Genomic DNA, 19,043 nt, shown 5'->3' with positions numbered 1-19,043 from the left:
GAGTGGTGTATTCCACTGAGGTTGCGGTGGAGTGTAAGGTTGAAATGACTGTCCTGTAGGTTTTAACCCCATATGGAAATTACTTGCATATGAATTCTAAAACACAAAAAATATACAATGTGAGAGCATAACACATAAAACACATATACACAGAGATTTTCCACTGGATCCCAAAATCGGGACTACTAGCTTGATTTTTCATTATATTCCTTTCAATGTTACAATACATATTTATACATGCTGAAGTATCCAATACCATGGACCGAAAACCATCACGTCCAAAACCATGGACCGAAAACCATTGCATCCAAAACCATGTGCGAAAATCATGCACACAACCATAGGTAGGTTTGCCACATAGGTTCCAAAACCAAAATTTTCTGGGGTGCTGCCCTAGACCCCATAGAGTAGAGTTACATGCACCCCTCAAACCCCCTGTGACTACACTCGCTATGCAATCGGTGAAACAAAGGGGGGGCTCCATCCCCCTTCTACCCCCATGGTTAACTACATGGGCTAGTCATGGAAAGAATATAACACAATCCAACATTCTCCCACTTGTTGTTTTCTTTCGATAGGGGGCCACAAGAGAGCTTAGTCATTTATCCAGCCCTGCAACGCCCATTATTTCTCTACACCAAGAGAACATCTCACAACCCACTGATTTTGTCAATGCATTTGCAGTATTCTTCAAAGTGTCCACCTTTACTTGCAACACCTTTTTATGTTCTATCATATCCCTCACAAGGTGATACTGAACATCGATCTGATTTGTCTTTGAATGATATGTAGGGTTCTTTGCTAAGAAAATTGCACTTTGGCTGTCACAGTCTATTCTTATAGCTCCCTATACTAACCCCGTATTTGAACACAATCTCTACAACCAAACTGCTTCCTTGCTTGCATGAGTAGCTACCATGTATTCTGCCTCTATAGTTTATAGTGCCACTACAAATTGTTTCTTACTCATCCAACTGACTGCACCTCCAAGTAGGTTAAACACATACCCACTTGTAGATCTTCTCTGATCCAGATCTCTTGCCCAAGCTGCATCAACAAAGCCACGAATATCAAACACTTTATCCAATCCTCATCTTCCTTGGTAACACAAATCATAATCACTAGTGGCATGCAAATACCTGAAAACCCGCGTCACTTTTGTCCAGTGCTTCTTCCCTAGTTTTGACATAAACCTACTCAATACTCCCACTGCATGTGCAATGTTTTGTCTAGTACAGACCATCGCATACATTAGGCTACTGACTACACTTTCATATGGAACACAGGACATGTCCTCTTCCTCTTCTTGTGTCCTTGGACACTGTTTAGCAGATAACTTTACACCTACAGGAATAGGAACCTTCACCAATTTACTATCCTACATATTAAATCTCTATAATATTGTTTTGACATAATTCCTCTGGTTTAACCAGAGCTTCCTCTTTGTCTGATCTCTTTTAATTTCCATTCCCAAAATATAGTTTGCAGCACCAAGATCTTTCATGTTGAATTTGGAGGACAAATGGGTCTTCAAGTCTTGAATAATTTCTTTGCCATTTCCAACCAGAAACATATCATCTACATACAAGACCAGATAAATAACATGGTCACCAATTAACTTAAAATACACATAGTGATTGGCTTTGCTTCTCGTGAAGCCAATTCACTGTATAAATGTATCAAATTTCTGATACCACATCCTTTGTGATTGTTTTACCCATACAGAGACTTCCTTAACTTGCACGCCAGTTATTTCTTACCCTTCACCGCAAAGCCTTCAGGTTGCTTCATGTAGATCTCCTCTTCTAGATCCTCATGAGGAAATGCTATCTTCACATCCATCTGTTCTACCTCAAAATCAAAAGCAGCAACAACAGATAAAAGTAAACTAATAGAAGTCACCTTGGCAACAGGAGAAAAGATATCACCAAAATCAATTCCTGGCACCTGGGAATAACCTTTTGCTACCAACCGAGTTTTGTATTTATCCACCTTTCCTTCTGGATTTGTCTTCTTCTTGAACACTTATTTTCTGCCAACAGGTTTCGTTCCAGCCGGCAACTCCACTAGATCCTAAGCCTCATTTTTGTGCAACGATGCCATTTCATCAACCTTGGCCTTTTTCCAAAGTACTCCATCCTCTGAATCTACTACTTCCTTCACAATTATGGGATCATCATCAGTAATAGATAAAACAAAATTTGAACAGAAAGCAGATGGACTATACCTTTCTTGCTGCCTTCTTTCTTGAACTGAAATTTTCACACCCGGAGATTGTGGCCCTTCATCTTCTGATTCCTCCTTTGCTGTAGAGGTCGCTTCTTCCTCTCTTAGCTCAAACTCTATCTTCTCATGTTCCTTTGGTTGAACTTCATGTTTAATAACATCTTTCATCTCTCTAAACACCACATCTCGGTTGTACACAACCTTCCTTGTTACTGGGTTCCAAAGCTTATTACCATTTAAACCATCCTTATACCCAATAAATATGCATTTTTTAGATTTATTATCCAACTTGGTTCATTTCACCTTTGGAACATGTACATATGCATCACATCCAAATACCCTCAGACGTGAAAAAGAGGGTTTCTTACCAGTCCATACCTCTTGTGGAGTCTTATCTTACAACGCTGATGAAGGTGATCTGTTGACCAGGTAACATGCTATCTCCACTGCCTCTGCCCAAAATTCTTATCCTAACTCGACACCACTAAGCATGCTTCTTTCCCTTTCCATCGACGTCTTGTTCATTCTTTATGCAACTCCATTTTGCTGAGGTGTATATGGGGTAGTCTTTTGTCGTGCTATACCACACTTCTTACATAATTCTTTAAATTCCTTAGTGCAAAACTCTCCACCATTATCTGTCCTCAACACCTTTATGTTCTTCTCTTTCTGGTTTCCCAACAGAGCCTTAGATTCTTTAAACCTGTCAAAGACTTTAGATTTATTCTTAAGGAAATATATCCATGTATTCCTTGAGAAGTCATCCATAAATAATACATAATTCATAGACTTACCCAGTCATGGAACCTTCACAGGTCCAAACACATCACTGTGCACAAGCTCTAATATTTGTTTCCCCCTCTTACTACCAGAGGGGAAACTCACCTGATTCTACTTACCATATACACAATTTTCACAGAAATCAAAATCCAGAGAGCTATTACTGATACCTTCTACCATACCTTTACCATGAAGTATTGGAAGGTCCTTCTTTCCAATATGTCCAAGCCTTTGATTCCACAACATGGTCTTCTCTCCAGATACCACTAGATTTTCTGCTCCACTTTCAGGAACCACATAATTGTTGCACCCATCAATAACAATGCCACCTTGCAGCTTGTACAAAGTTCCATTCCAAACTCCCCACATCAATACCAGGGCTCCCTAAACCATCTTGCAGGTATCCTTCTCAAACACTATTTTTACATCTGCATCATCCAGCTTGCTTACAGAAAGCAGATTTCTGGCCAACGTAGGAATATATAGAACACCCGTAAGTGTTCTAACCCTTCTACCTTGCAACTTCAACTTTAATTTTCTACGACCAACGATTCTAGCCTTCCTATCATCCCCTAATAAGACATCACCACCATCGTATATCTCATACAGAAGAACCACTCTCTATGGGGAGTGAACTGAAAGTATGCACCTGAGTCAATCAACCATGCCTCATGATCTACATGTGTACTTGAAGAAGCCAAGTACACATCCCCACCTTCATTTGAGGTGGTTTTTGCCTCTGTAGAAGGAGCATCATCAGATCCCTTTCCTTTGTTAGGAGCTTTAGATTTATAGTCCCTTTTGTAGTGCCCTTCCATTCTACATTTCCAGCAAACCACCTTTACAAGTTTTCCTAGAGATTTAGATCTCCCTCTAGATTTAGAACTCCCACTCGATGACTTATTTTTGTTTCTATTTTGGGACCGTCTTCGTACAAAAAAGGCATCACCGTTCTGGATCTCCATATTTTTTTGTCTCATCTCCTCGGTCAACAAGAAGGAGATTATTTCATCAAACTGTAAGGCAGTTGCATAGCTACCTATTACATTAACCAAACTATCCCACAAATCTGGTAGAGAACACAACAAACTAATGCTTGTATCTTCATCTAAAATTTTGATATCAACAGACGATAACTGACTTACCATAGTATTAAATGCATTCAGATGCTCTGTCACTGAGTCTCCATCTTTCATCCTCAAGTTATACAGCTTTTTCCGTAGGAAAATTTTATTCACCAGAGACTTAGATTGGTACAGAGTCCCTAACTTGTCCCACAAAGCCTTCGCCGTAGCTTCCCCTGATACATTCAACAATACTGAATCTGAGACACATAATCGTATTGTGCTCTTTGCCTTCCAATCCAACTTCTTCCATTCTTCATCGAACACTCCCATTGGTTTAGTACCTGGATCTACCATGATCCATTAATCTTGATCCACCAATAAATCTTCCATCTTGAGTTTCCACAACTCAAAACTCTGACAAATAAATTTCTCGATCTCTATCTTTCCACTACTCGCCATCTTCTTTCACCACCAAAATCCATCTCGTAGATGTCCCACTGAACAGGGTCTACCACAAGCCTAAGTGAAACCGCTCAGCAACAAAGGCGTCCCGTTGAAGCCAAAATAGCTTTGATACCAAATGTAGGTTTTAACCCCGTACAAAAATTACCTGCATACGAATTCTAAAACACAGAAAATAAATAATGCAAGAGCATAACACATAAAACACATATACACAGAGATTTTCTACTGGATCTCAAAAATGGGACTACTAGCTTGATTTTTCATTGTATTTCTTTCAATGTTACAATACATATTTATACATGCCTAAGCATCCAATACCATCGACCAAAAACCATCACGTCCAAAACCATGGACCGAAAACCATCGCATCGAAAACCATGTGCGAAAATCATGCACACAACCATAGGTAGGTCCGCCTAACCTAATATAGGGTCCAAAACCAAAATTTTCTAGGGCGCTGCCCCAGACCCCATAAAGTGGGCTTACCTACACCCCTCAAGCCCCCTGTGACTCCCCTCGCTACGCAATTGGCTTAACGAAGGAGAGGCTCCACCCCCATTCTAACCCCCCAATTAACTATGTGGGCTAGTCATGGAAAGAATATAACACAATCCAACATGGCCATCTAGTCGGGAATGATACTAAGATGCATAGGACCAAGGAGGGAGTGTAGACCAGGAATGATGAGCAGGGGGTCTCCAAGAAAGTATAACTGTGGTTTGGTTGGGGTTGTAATATGCATGGGATGACCCTTGCATGCCCTATTGGTATGGTCTAGGCCAAGCAGGTCACCTTTGGTTAGTGTATCAAAGCTTCTCAGTGACCCCTTCAGCTCCTCGATATACAACTTTGAGTCCGGGTAAAGAAGGGCACTTATCTGTGAAGTGATTTTCTTCACGGACTGAGAAAATTTCAATACATTTCAATGGACATTCACTCCTAGGATGCCTCCTGGTGCATCTAGGACAAAAGGTGGCCAAGGATCTCTGTGCTTCCTCTTATGTCCTTTTCATGTTCATGGTGTCCATTTGCAATGCAAGGGTTTGCAACATCTCAGTTTTGAAATCTTCCAACATATTTCCAATTTCACCCTTGATAGATGAGTTGGAAGATGATGTACTGGCTATAGGTTGACCACCCCTACCCTTTTTCCTAGCTGCCATACAATGGTTTCTAAAGAAAATCTTGATATATTGATAGGGTAATTGGTAGATACCTCGTCCTGCTAACAATTATAAGGTATCCAGAAGATCTTTTCTTACTCCCCTCAGAAGGACTAGATTTAGTGACTCAGGGTCAAGTGTGCACCTGGCCCTTTTGTAACAGAGTTGGAATCTTTCTTTGTAGTCTTCTAAGGATTCATCCTGGCCTATGGCCATCCTGAAAATTTCTTATTTAGTATCCTTTAACCCACAATAGTCCCGATATTTGTTGTTAAAGGCCCGCTACATCTAAGCCCAAGTTTCGATGCTATCTCCAGCTAAGCCCATGAACCAGCGCAATGATGCATCTTTGAGGGGAGATGGAAATAGTTTTAACTTTTTCTCATCATCTGTATAGTCATAGGTTTGACATATAACAACAAACTAAAATAGGAAAGTGTCGAGGTCCTCTATAGTTAGGCCATGGAAATGAGGAATGGAAGAGGGGCTAATATTTTTCATCGTATTGTCCCTGTTGGTTTCCCTAATGGGGAAGGCACCCTCAACTCTCTCTCTATTCCCTCTATCATTTTGGTTTTTAGCCATTGGTTCAGTAGGAATGGGTGCCTCTTCTTCTTCTTCCCCCATAGGTTCTTCAAATATGTCAGGTTGCTCACCTAAAGGTCCCTCCAATTCATAGCCACCGAAAAAGAGAGAAGGTTGGTTGTTGGATGTAGCGGGGGTATTTGGAAAAAATTTCCCTAAGTTGTTCCTATTCCTACAAGGCATGAAAGGAAATGTTTTTGGGTTGGTTTTGTATTTTTTAAACTGGAAAGTACTTGCAGAAATGAAATTGTTGATTGATTGAAAATCACTAACAGAATGAAAAAGCTACTTGTTGAATTGAAATCCTACTTGCAGAAAGGAAATCAGATAATGAGAAATGAAAGGAAGGAAGCAATCTAGATTACCTTTGCAGAAATAAACTAACGACAAAATATTGAAGACAAGAGATAGAAGAAAAGAAAGCAGTAATCACATTCTACTCAGACACCTCCCCAACAATGGTGCCAAAAAGTGATGAGTGCCAATAACTAGCTTTACTTATCAACCCGGGGTTCATACAAACTTGGAGGTGATAGTGTTGTATGCACAAGTAAAAGTGAAGGTCATCCCCGTTTTCACTGTTTATCTGAGGAGAGACCCGAGGGGTTTCAATCCAGACTTCTATAGAGTTAGAAGAAGCTTGATTCTTTAATGGAAGAAGAGAAAATCTACTCTAAGAGAGCTATTCTACTGTAGTAGTGAAGAAAACAATATGTAATGCCAAATCACACTAGATCCTAATTAACCATTTAAACAGCTACGCTAAGCAGAATTGTTAAATAAACACTAAAAAAATACTACTATCTAAGATGCAGAAATAAAGAGCATCAAACCATACTAATGTGTAAGCAAAGAACTAAACTAAATCTGTTTTCACTTTTTTTTGTTTTTTTCGGCAAAATCAAGTATGCAAATTAATTGTTCTTGTGGATGTGATAGGTGGACGGAAGGTGATGGAGGATGGATAGAAGGTTTATGAAGTGGTTGGATGGTGTGGAAGGGTCCTAGAAGGCTTTGTATGATTTCCTAGAGGCTTCCCATTAGTTCAGACTCAAAACAAGTTGTTTCAGGAAAACCTACAAGATGTACTAGAAACCTACAGGATGATCCTGTAGGAAATACAGGAAACCTATAGGATACAGCCGAGATAATTGTGAGGTGTTGGAGGTGTTGGGAAGCTTCAAAAAGGTGGGCGATGAGTGGAATGGGGTGTTAGAAGGTCTAGGAGCACTCAGGAGTCAATATCCAAGATAAGAGATGGCTAGATTCACTCAATGTATCTATTGGAATTTTAATGAAAAATGATAAAAAAACTAGTGAGGGTGATGGTGGAATAGGAGATGGCTAAGGTGGATGAAGTGGAAGGTGGATGCTGGTGATGAATTTTGGGACTCCTCCTGAAGTACCTGCTCTGCTTAAAACATCTTCCAAGAACTATACAACAGGAAACATTTTCATAAACTAGAAAAACATGAATCAATTTTCTATATTATGCATGAAGAAAGTTGCTGAAGGGAATGAAAACATGAGTGAGATCTTATTGTAGAAATGGATATGGAAAAAGATGAAAATGAAATAATCCTTGCAACATGAACCAAATACTGAATCGAAGAAAACAAACTTCAAATCTCATGCAAGAACTATAAATATGTGTTTTTGGGGCTGCTGAAGGGTCCCTTCCTCAAGTCATGGCCATAGAGGGAGGAAGTGAGGGCAAGACACCTGCTGACAACCTTATGGTGATCCCTTTTTCTCCTTGCTAACCTTCTAATTGAAAGAAGGCAAAAATGGAAGCAAACTATCAAAAAACCAATCTAATCTACACCGATGTAATGGAAATGCATCTACTAAGCACATGAACAATTAAACTATGAATCTATACTAGCATACATGTACAGTAAACAAGAGCCTTGGCTACTATGGTTGGACCCTAATCGAAGAGCTTCAGCCCTCTGTGTTAACTCAATGCTAGCTCAAAACAAAACTCATTCTTATTACCAAAACAATGGATTACATTAAAAACTGTCACAAGTCTTGTAGCTCAAAAATAGAGTAGAGTTTTACAATAAAAAATCTAAATTCTAATGAGGTTCTAGGCCTCTCTACTTATACATCTAAAGTCTCCAATGATGTCCTTAAAATTAGGGAGGCTTGGCTCCCAAACTTGAGATAAATTGGTGCTTTGTCTTTCACTTGCTCGGCTGCCTTCTAGTCCTCATGATTTCGTTGTTTGAACTCCAAGGTAATGGAGGAATACTCAAATGGAGGGGTAGTAAATGAGGAGGATTTACATCCTATAATACATCTCCGTTGTCCCATTCAAGTTTTTACCATGGCATTTTCCAAAATTCCTTGCTTTTATCCTTTAACCCTGCATTAAATGCACATTAGACCACAAAGAAAAATATCCAACTCTAACTCATCTCTTAAACAAAATATAATCAAAAGTATGCAATAAGTTATGAGAATAGTTGGTTTGACTAAGCTGGGAGGTGAATTAAGGCCCATATAATTACCCAATGATGAGGCTCATCAAGAGGTACAGTGGATACATGGCACTTATGGGTGCATGTGTTGTGACAAAGCCATCTTCCTTTCAGAAAGCAGTGCAGTAGCCGGTCTGGGTTGATGCAATGGTGGAGTATAACTCCATAGTTCGAAACAGTGTTTAGAATGTTGTCCTGAGACCGCAAGACAAGTAATTTGTGACCTCCCATTAACTTCACAAGGTAAATCAATTTACATATGGTAGTGTGTAGAAGCAAAAGGGCAGATTTGTGGCTTGTGGCTTTTCATAGGTAGAGGGAATTCACTCTGATGAGAATTTTTCTCCTATTGTAAGGTACTCATCAATCAGATCTATTTTTTCACTATTAGCACACATGGGTTGGAATATCCATCAGATGGATGTGAAGACTACCTTCCTCAATGACATGATTGAGGAAGAGGTATACATAGAGCAGCCAGAAGGTTTTGAAACCTTGGAGCGTGAGTGGCATGTGTACCGAATCAAGAGAGTGTTGTATGGGCTAAAGTAAGCACCCCATGCTTGGTACACTAGGATAGATAGCTACTTCACTGGGCTGGGCTTCACAAAGTGTGTAGCAAATACAAACCTATATCACATAGTGGTGGAAGGTAAGTTGTTTATTTTTTGTACTTTATGTAGATGATCTCATACTGACAAGTGATGAGAAGCTCAACAAATATTGCAAGGAGGACCTTGCAAGAGAGTTTGATATGAAGGACATGGGGCTCATGCATTACTTTCTTAGCATGGTGGTATGGCACAGAGATGGGGAGTTGTTGGTATCTCAGGGTAAGTATGCCAATGAAATACTCAAGAGATTCTGCATGGAGAGCAGTAAAGCCATGGAGACTCCTCTAGGTGGTAACTAGAGGAAGGAGGATGCTACATTAGGGGAAGTAGTGGAAGCTACTATTTACAGGCAGCTTGTGGGTTCACTCATGTACTTGGTGAGCACATGACCGGATATGTGTTACGTAGTTAACCAAATTTGTCAAGCGATGGTTAGGCCTACCAATCTTTATTGGAAGGCGGAAAAGCATGTATTGAGATACCTCAGAGGAACTACTCAATTTGGGTTATGGTACAAACAAATAGAGGGAGTGAAGCTTCAAGGCTTCACCAATGCAGATTCGGCAAGGAGTCCATCCGAAAGGAAGAGCACATCAAGAGGGATGTTTAGTATAGGGTCAATGAAAATTTCTTGGTACAACTAGAAATAAAGATCGGTTGCACTTAGTTCCGCAGAGGCAGTGTACATGGCTGCAAGTAAGGCAGCATGTGAGGCTATATAGATGAAGCAGATCTTGGTTGGTTTGCTTGGTCAATAGATGGATCCGACAGTGATTTATTGTGATAATAATAGTTGTATCAAAATCTCTGAAAATCCAGTATTTCATCATCGGTCTAAGGATATTGATATCCAGTACCATCATCTCAGAGATTGTGTATTGAGTCAGATAATGTTGTTAGCTTACATTCCCACAGAGGAGAAATATTTTGACATCTTGACAAAGACATTGTCAAGATGTAAATTTGAGTTTCACAGAGACAGAATCGGGGTAGTTTATAATCCATTTCTTATTGAGAGGGAGTGTTGAGAAATGGAAACAAGAAATTCCAGTTTAATTTGTCCTTGAATTAAACTGTCAATTAAATTTGAATTCTATTCTCCTAGAAACTTAAAATAGTTAAATTAATTTTATTAAACATACTTAAGTTAGCAAATTGGAGTTGGAAGTATTTTGTAAGTCATGTATATGTTATCCCTACTTTGTAGGAGTCCAATGTTAGTTAATTGTGAGTTGTAAAATGGAAGACTCAATTTCATGAGTCAGTTTAGTTAGATTAGTTCTCAAATTGATTGACAGAACCAATACTAAGTTAACAGTCAATGGTGACACTAATGAACTATACCAGTGTTACTGTAGTTAACTAAATATTTACTCATCAGAAACTCATGCATGTATATTCTAAGAAAGACCCAGTTGAGACTATAGTGTAGGGACATCATACTATTTGTTTTAGATTTTTCTAATTTGCACTAATAGTGCATGCATTCAGGAACTAATCCTTGAGGGATTTCACTATTTTTAGATGGTTTATTTCCCTTTAAATACAAACTATCCTTCATAGGAATTACACATTGGAATAGAGACTTGGAGAGCTTGTGAAGTGGCTAAGCTTTGGCCTTGAGCTTGCTTATGAGTTGGAGATTGAATTTGTTGAGTGTTAGGATTGTTCTTGAGAGAACAAGCATTGTAATTTCATCTTGATTTTCCGGATTAATACAACATAGATAGTGTATTTTTGAGCTGTGGATTTCCCCAGATATTTATTGTGTTATGTTCCTTTGATTCTTTTCCTCTATTTAGTATTGTTTTGTCTATGTTTATCGGCTTCCACTGTGAAGAGTAGAAGTATGTTCTTGTCTCTTGTTTTAGCAAATTACACTAGTTTGTGAATCTACAGTTTATATTTTTTTGATTTGCATTGATAGTGCATGCATTCAAGAATTGATCCATGAGGGATTGCACTATTTTTAGAGGCTTTATTTCCCTTTAAATACAAGCTATCCCTCATAGGAATTACACATTGGAATAGATACTTGAAGAGCTTGTTAAGAGCCTATGCTTTGGCCTTGAGCTTGCTTATGAGTTGGAGATTGAATTTGTTGAGTTGTAGGATTGTTCTTGAGAGAACAAGTATTGTAATTTTATCTTTTTTTTCTTGATTAATACAAAATAGATAGTGGCATTTTGAGCTGTGGCTTTCCCTGGATATTTATTTTGTTATGTGCCTTTGATTCTCTTCCTCTATTGATTATTGTTTGCTCGATGTTTATGGGCTTCCACTGTAAAGAGTAGAAGTATATTCTTGTCTCTTTCTTTATCAAATTACATTATCTTGTGAATATACAAGATTTTCTAGATCCACCTAATGTCATCTTTCGGTCAGATGAAATCCCTGTCCAATTTGCATCTATGAAGTGATACAACTTCACTCACTCTGTTTGTCTGTACCATAATCCATATTGGGTAGTGCCTTTGAGGTATCGTAAAAGATGCTTAGCCACCAGCCAAAATAATCTGGTCGACCTAACCATAGCTTGGCTTAGCTGGTTGGCTACATATCACTTATCTAGTCATGTGTTCACAAAATACATTAGTGAAACCACCAGTTGCTGATAAATGGTATCATCCACCTCTTCACCTAAAGTGGCATTCTCCTTCCTCCTATTGTTCTCTAGAGGTGTCTCCATGGGTTTATAAATCTCCATGTGGAACCTCTAAAGTATCTCATTTGCATACTTTCCTTGAGACAAAAAAAGCTCCACATCACCTTGCTATACTTCCCACTCGAGGAGGTAGTGCATGAGACCCATGTCTTTCATTTCAAATTTTGTTGCAAGTTCCTCCTTACAAGATTTGATGAGATCCTCGTCACCAGTTAAAATAAAATCATCAATATATAATATAATTATAATAAATTTACTTTCTACCAAGATATGAAAGAGGTTCAGATCTACTTCACTTTTGGTGAATCCCAAACCAGTGAAATAAATTTCAATCTTGGTGTACCAAGCACAGGGTGCTTGTTTTAGACTATAAATGCTCACTTGAGTTTTCACACATGAGACTCTTAATCAAATGTCCCAAAACCTTTTGGCTGCTCAATGTATACCTCCTCCTCAATAACCCCATTGAGGAATGGTTTTGTTATATCCATCTGGTGGATATTCCTCCACATTTGCATAGCCAGTGCAAGAATTGATCTAATGGATGAATACCTTGCTATAGGAGCAAAGGTTTCCTCATAGTCAATTCCCACAACTTGAGAGAATCCTTTGGTCACAAATTTGGCCTTATAATTTTTTATGCTTTAGTCTATTGCATGCTTTACTTTTAAGACCCAAACCCACAACCGATTTATCTGTTGGTCCTGGGACCACTTCCCAAATACTATTTTTTATAATGGAATCATATTCTTACACCATTAAATCAACCTAAACTATTTTCTCTACAACTTCCTCAAAAGACGATGGCTCATTCTCTATAAGCTCAGTCATTAGAGCCATGTAGCTAGTGTACCACTTAGGTGATGTCCTTTGTCTACATAAATTTGATGGAGCTCCCACATTCACCCTCGCATCCTGCACAAGTCTATTATCTTCCATGATTGTTTTCTCCATTCTATATATGTTTCTGCTTGATTGGGTGTCTCCATTCTCTTCTCCTCAATTTGTGGCTACTTCACAACTTCCTAAGGCTCGTCCTTTGGAGCTAAGAGATCCTCTTCTGGTGATATATGAATCTCCCTCTCAAGATAGCATCATTTTGCTTTCTCCTCATAAAATTTTACATCCCTTCGCACAACTATCAATTTGATGGATGGTAAGTACACACGATAGTTTTTGAGGAGTTTCTATGTAAACCAAAAATAGTCCCAAATATGCTATCAACTCAAGCTTCTTCCTCAAATATTTGGGGACATAGAAGTAAACAAATGGTGCCAAAATTCTAAAGTGCGAGACATTTGACTTTATCCCCAAGAAATCTTCCTCTGGTGTGATCATACCAAGAACCCAATGAGGACACTGGTTTTAAAATTAGACTTCTATGTTACATGCCACTTCTCACTAATGGAGTGGTAGACCCTGGTCATGTAGCAAAGATCGTGTGACTCCAACAATGTTGTGGTTCTTTATCTGAGCAACCCCATTATGCTACAGGTTGCGGGGTGTTTTCAACTCTCTTTGAATGCATTATTTTGCACATAAATCCTTTAAGACATTTGAAACATACTCACCTCCATTGTCATTCCTAAGAGCCTTTAGCTTCTTGCCAGTATCTTTCTCAACCAATCCCTTCAACTCTACAAGCTTTAAGAATATCTCATTTTTGAAACATACTCACCTCCATTGTCATTCCTAAGAGCCTTTAGCAACTTGCTAGTATCTTTCTCAACCAATCCCTTCAACTCTACAAGCTTTAAGAATATCTCATTTTTCTTTTGCATGAATAACATCCAACACTTCCTCGAGAAATAAAAAACAAATATAACATATTACTTATGTATGTACATGAAGGCTTTTGAGAAGGGTCCAATAACATCAGAGTGGACTCTTTCCAAGACTTCATGTACCTTTCTGTCTCGATCATGGAATATGGATTTCACATACTTCCCTAAGTTACAAACCTTGCACACATCCTACTACTCAAATGCTCCTTTAAGGAGACCAGTATTTCTTTGTTTCATAATTTTTAGGGTGCCATGATGCAAAAGGCCAAATCTTATGTGCTACAGATCACCGACATCGCAAATTTTCACCTTCTCAGCCTTACTCCTTGATGTAGCATAATATTCAACATCCAACTTGTACCAATTATTCATACTAACATTGATCTGCTTCACCTATCCCATTTCTATGTGTCTCAAGAATTCTTCCAATTTGCTAAAGATCACATCATAGTCATGGTATTCCAGAAATACTATAGTGATGAGATTATTCTTTAGACCTATAATAAACATGTGATCCTTGAGCCTAAGAGAGGATCTTGACTCCCTCTAAAAGGTGATTGTACCAATCCCGGTACCATTGTACCTTTCTTCATCCCCTAACTCAATACAAACATGGAGACATTCCTCCTCCAGGTCACTCAAAAACTCTCTATGCCATGTCATGTGGAATGAGGCACCACATTCCAAGTACCACACGATCCCCATCATTGTCTTGGTCATGCATTTGATAAGGGTGAAGTGAATATTGAACTGTGAAGCTAGGGCTTCACCTGCTACTCCTCCTGGGGTCTTATTACTCGAATATTTGTGTGGAAACTTTGTGGCGTAGTGCCTGAATTCATGCCAATTGAAGCATTTTATTTTGGACAAATATTTCTTCTTCCCCCTTGGCCAATTTTTAGTTTGGTTTGAAATTTATTCCTTTTACCCTTCTTTCCCTTTCCAACCAATGCAAAATTTTCTTCATCCTTGCCCTTGGATGAGGTTCCATCTCTTGCATTCTTCATTATCTTGTCTTGTACCAAATTGAATCATAATCATTCCCAAATTCATAATTTCTCCCTCCCATTCACCGAGTCCTGGTAGCTATGCCAACTTTTGGGAAGGCCTAGAAGAGCTAGGCTTACCAGGTCATATTCTAAAACATTAACACCAGCCCCACCAAGTTGATCACAAACTTGTGTAAAAATGCTCAGATACCGTGAGATAGTTTCATTCTTTTGCATATTGATATTTCAAAGTTTATCCTTGAGTTCCAATCTCCTATGCTCATTGTTATTCTCAAACAATTATGTTGGTACGTTTCACATTGAGAAAGGAGTTTCTTTCCTATGAATATTCAAGGCAATGTGGTCTCATTCTCCCTCTAATATTATTCTCCTCACCTTGGCTATATCTTTCATTGATTAGGCTAGGTTATGTGCATTGGATTATATTGGTTTTGGAAGATCTTTCTTGATATATTCTAGCAAGCCATTATCACCAAACACTGCCTCCATGTGATCCTTTCATGAAATGAATTTAGATATGGATTCCCAAGCATACTTTATTATCATCCCATTGAAGGTTATCTTCCCAACTCTCAAGAAATCCTGCTACATTGAATTGCAAATTTGAAACTCCTAAGAAACAACTCTGAAATCCTTGTTCTAATGTGAATCCTACTCTGATACGATGTAGAAAATATGATGTATATTTGAAACTTCTCATGAAATTTAATCCAAATCACAAACACAAACCTACTTTACTTCTCTGTAGAATTCAATTCACAATTTAGAATATCAATCGCAAACATGCAATGAGAAATAACACACATGCACATAGTATTTTTCTAGCGGAAAGAAATCTTCTATAAAAGCACTTTTCCTTCTTGCGTTAATCTAATGAATAGAGATGTATTACACTTGCTTTGCTCAATTGACCAAAACCTGCAATTGAATCATCTATCTCTCTTCTCACTAAGAATCTCTAACCCACACTTAGTACATTTCTAGCTCTTCTTCAGCCCCTATTTCCTTGCACCATTCCTGAGGAAATTAGGCCCCTATTATTTAGGAATTTCCTCCAAAATTATTGCATGATTCCCAGAGGTTTATCATATAATTGCATTAAACACTTGTACACTCAAGACTAGTCTACAACTAATGTTACACTGCCTTGGAATCTCCTCCACAACCAGTGAACGAGAATTTGTTGCATGCACTAGCTATTTTGGGCTAATTGATTAGTTAACTGAGAAAAAACTGAGTTAGACTAAAGTTAGGCTAATTGGGATTTTCTTACTTCATTTTTCAACACTTTGTAATGGACATTATAATTGTGATTTTTGTTATGTAAATATCTTGCTATTATGAGGAATTAATGGAATATCAATATTGTTTTGACTCATGCTTGTCCTATATGTGCTACTTGTTGTGATCATTAGCATTTAATATCTGTAATATTTAATATATATATTTTAATGCATCTTTATAATAATGTCTAAATTATGAATATTCTATTTCTAAGACATCCCTTTAGCTCTATCACATCAGTTCATAAACTAAAAGTTTGGAATTCTTATAAACTTTGAATTTTCACATACAACCATCATTTACAAAGAGGATATGGGTATGGTTTATCATATTATACCTATTCCCAATGATAACTTTGCAATTGAAAGTTTAAAAAAGGGTTATTCTACAAAAGAGGAAAAAATTTCCTTGTAATTTGAAATGTCTAAATCATACTAAGTGACCAAATTAAAATGCACACGCTAGCTTCCTTGTAGGTCAGAAATTTGTTTTTAAAGTTTTAATATATGTATGTATGTATGTATGTATGTATGTATATTAAATTTACATATCAATTTGAAGTGAAATCAAAGAACCTGACAAGTTGCTTTCATGCACCTAGATTTGTAAGTTCACATAAATTTGAAGGAGATATTGCCTTTGAGTAAAATGCATGACCTAGTCACAAATTTGATCCAAATTCAGTTGTTCAATCCTCTGAAACTATAATATTCTATTTCACACCTATATATAAACTTATATTGGCATTTCTAGACCAAAGCCTTCTTGTTGTGCATAAATTCTAAAAAAAAATCTCTAAAACCAAAGGGCACAAGTCTACACTAAAACGCATGCCCACCTTTCAAAACCTAGTCAATTAAATTGTTTGAAATAGTAAATTACTTTCCAAATCATTTTACATAATATTATATGTTTTGTTTTGTATTTTTAGTCATAAAATTACCATTTTGTGCAAAAGTAGGCAAGAGATTCCTACTAAAATCTTAGAAATGTTTACCCTATTTGTAAAAAGTACTCCAAGGCGTAATATGCCCTATACTAGAGTTGTAAAAAATGTTTGGAGTTTGGACTATCATATTATACTTACTCATAGTATTAATTTTCGATTTTAAGCTTAAAATGGGTTTCTTTGCAAAAGAGGCAAAGTTTCCCTTGTAATTTGGAAGGCCAGAACTATACTATGCGACTAAATTAAAATGTTCCCTTGCCTTTCTTGTAGCTCCAAAGACATGTTTAATAATTTTGAAGATGGAGTTAGATATATGGTAAATTTACTTATGTAATTTAAACTGCAATTGAAGAATAAGAGAAGATTCTTTCATGCACCTCGATTCGAGATTTCAAATGAATTTGAAGGAAAAACTACCTTAGAGCAAAATTCATAGTCTAGTCTCAATTTTTACTTAAATTGAATTGTTCAAGTTTAAAAAGGTGTAATTTGTAGTTTGAGACCAATGTATAAGCCTATATTGACATTTTTAGAAAAATAAAATCTTGTTATGCATAAAGGCTAAAAGATTCCTTGTAAAATGAAAGGGCCAATTTATTAAAGTTGGTCATATGAAAACAATTTGTTTAAATTGGCCTTTAAAAATGAGCACTAGCATAAGGGAGATGTAGTCCAAATGGTGATTTTAATATAAACGGATAAATGGATATATAGGCTATTAGTATTGCATTCCTTAAGAACATATGTATTCCTTAAATATAAGATGCACACTCAAAAATATAATTTGTGTGTTTTCTACGTGAAATTAGGGAATGTGATCAAATGCATGCCATAGAGTGAAAAATGTAAAGTGTTGTCTTAGGATTTATATTATAACTTCCTCAAATCATACTTTTATTGAAAATTCATATATATAGACGAATTTTGTGCATTATGCACACCATTCTTATGAAATTTTGTCACAACATGGACTTCAAGAAAATGCATGCCTGCAATATGAAAATTCGTTCAAATTTATAATCATGTAAATATTGTTGTAATTGAAATCACACAACCAAAAGGAGTTGAAGCTTTGTGATCATTTCCGAGTGATCCAAGTGGATATTGGTGCCCACCCGCCTATTCTGATTGGACCCCCACCATTTTTTCTTTTCAGTTTCCTTAATTGTAGCACAACTTACTATTTTTCGTGGTTTTTAGGGTCCTAAACTTCCATAGCTGTTTTGAGGGTCTAATATACATTTTTAGGGAAAACAGAGAGACAAGAAAATTTTCAAATAGAATATTCAATTTTTTTGGACCCACTCTTTAAGATCCTCAAAACGAGGTATTATGATAGGGAAACAAAGATCATATGCCAAAGTTATGACCATGTGAATTGATGTTCCAACTTACCCAAATGGAGTCCACAAGCATTTGGCACTTCATCTCCTAGGGTTAGGTTTTTGTATGTTTATGGTTTCTCTTGTTTATCAATGAAAAAAAGGCTATCATCGATCGTGTGTGCAGATCGATGGTGCACATCACATCGCTAGATCGCTATCGGAGAAACATTAAGGAGCACTAACCATGGCCCAGTGCAAGCTAATGACTAGACCTGACGACATTATAGATAATCTTGAATAAAATTTCAAGTCTGCAGGAAGGCTAGTTTTAATTTATTTTCAATGTATTTCATTATATAACAAAATACAAAGAGCCTTGGGCAGCGCTGATGCGATAAAGACCCAGACCTTAAAGGGTTCGGAAATAAAATAGATAATATTTCAGATCCGCAGAAAGTCATTTTCAATGATTTTCACAAATTTTTATGTATTTAGAAAATACAAAGGGAACATAGGGTCAGGGCACATGCGATTCGCGATAGCAATCCCAAGGGTGGAGTCGATGGATGAATAAACCATATTTGAGGACTGTTGAAGTTAGAAAGAAATAGGAATGGGTATATTTTTACAGTATTGCATC

The sequence above is a fragment of the Pinus tabuliformis genome, chromosome X, assembly GCF_031772625.1.
Source record: "Pinus tabuliformis cultivar Carrire ecotype Pingquan chromosome X, CPIR1, whole genome shotgun sequence".
Lineage (NCBI taxonomy): Eukaryota > Viridiplantae > Streptophyta > Pinopsida > Pinales > Pinaceae > Pinus > Pinus tabuliformis.
The sequence above is the reverse complement of the archived record's forward strand: the minus strand, read 5'-3'. Positions refer to the sequence as shown.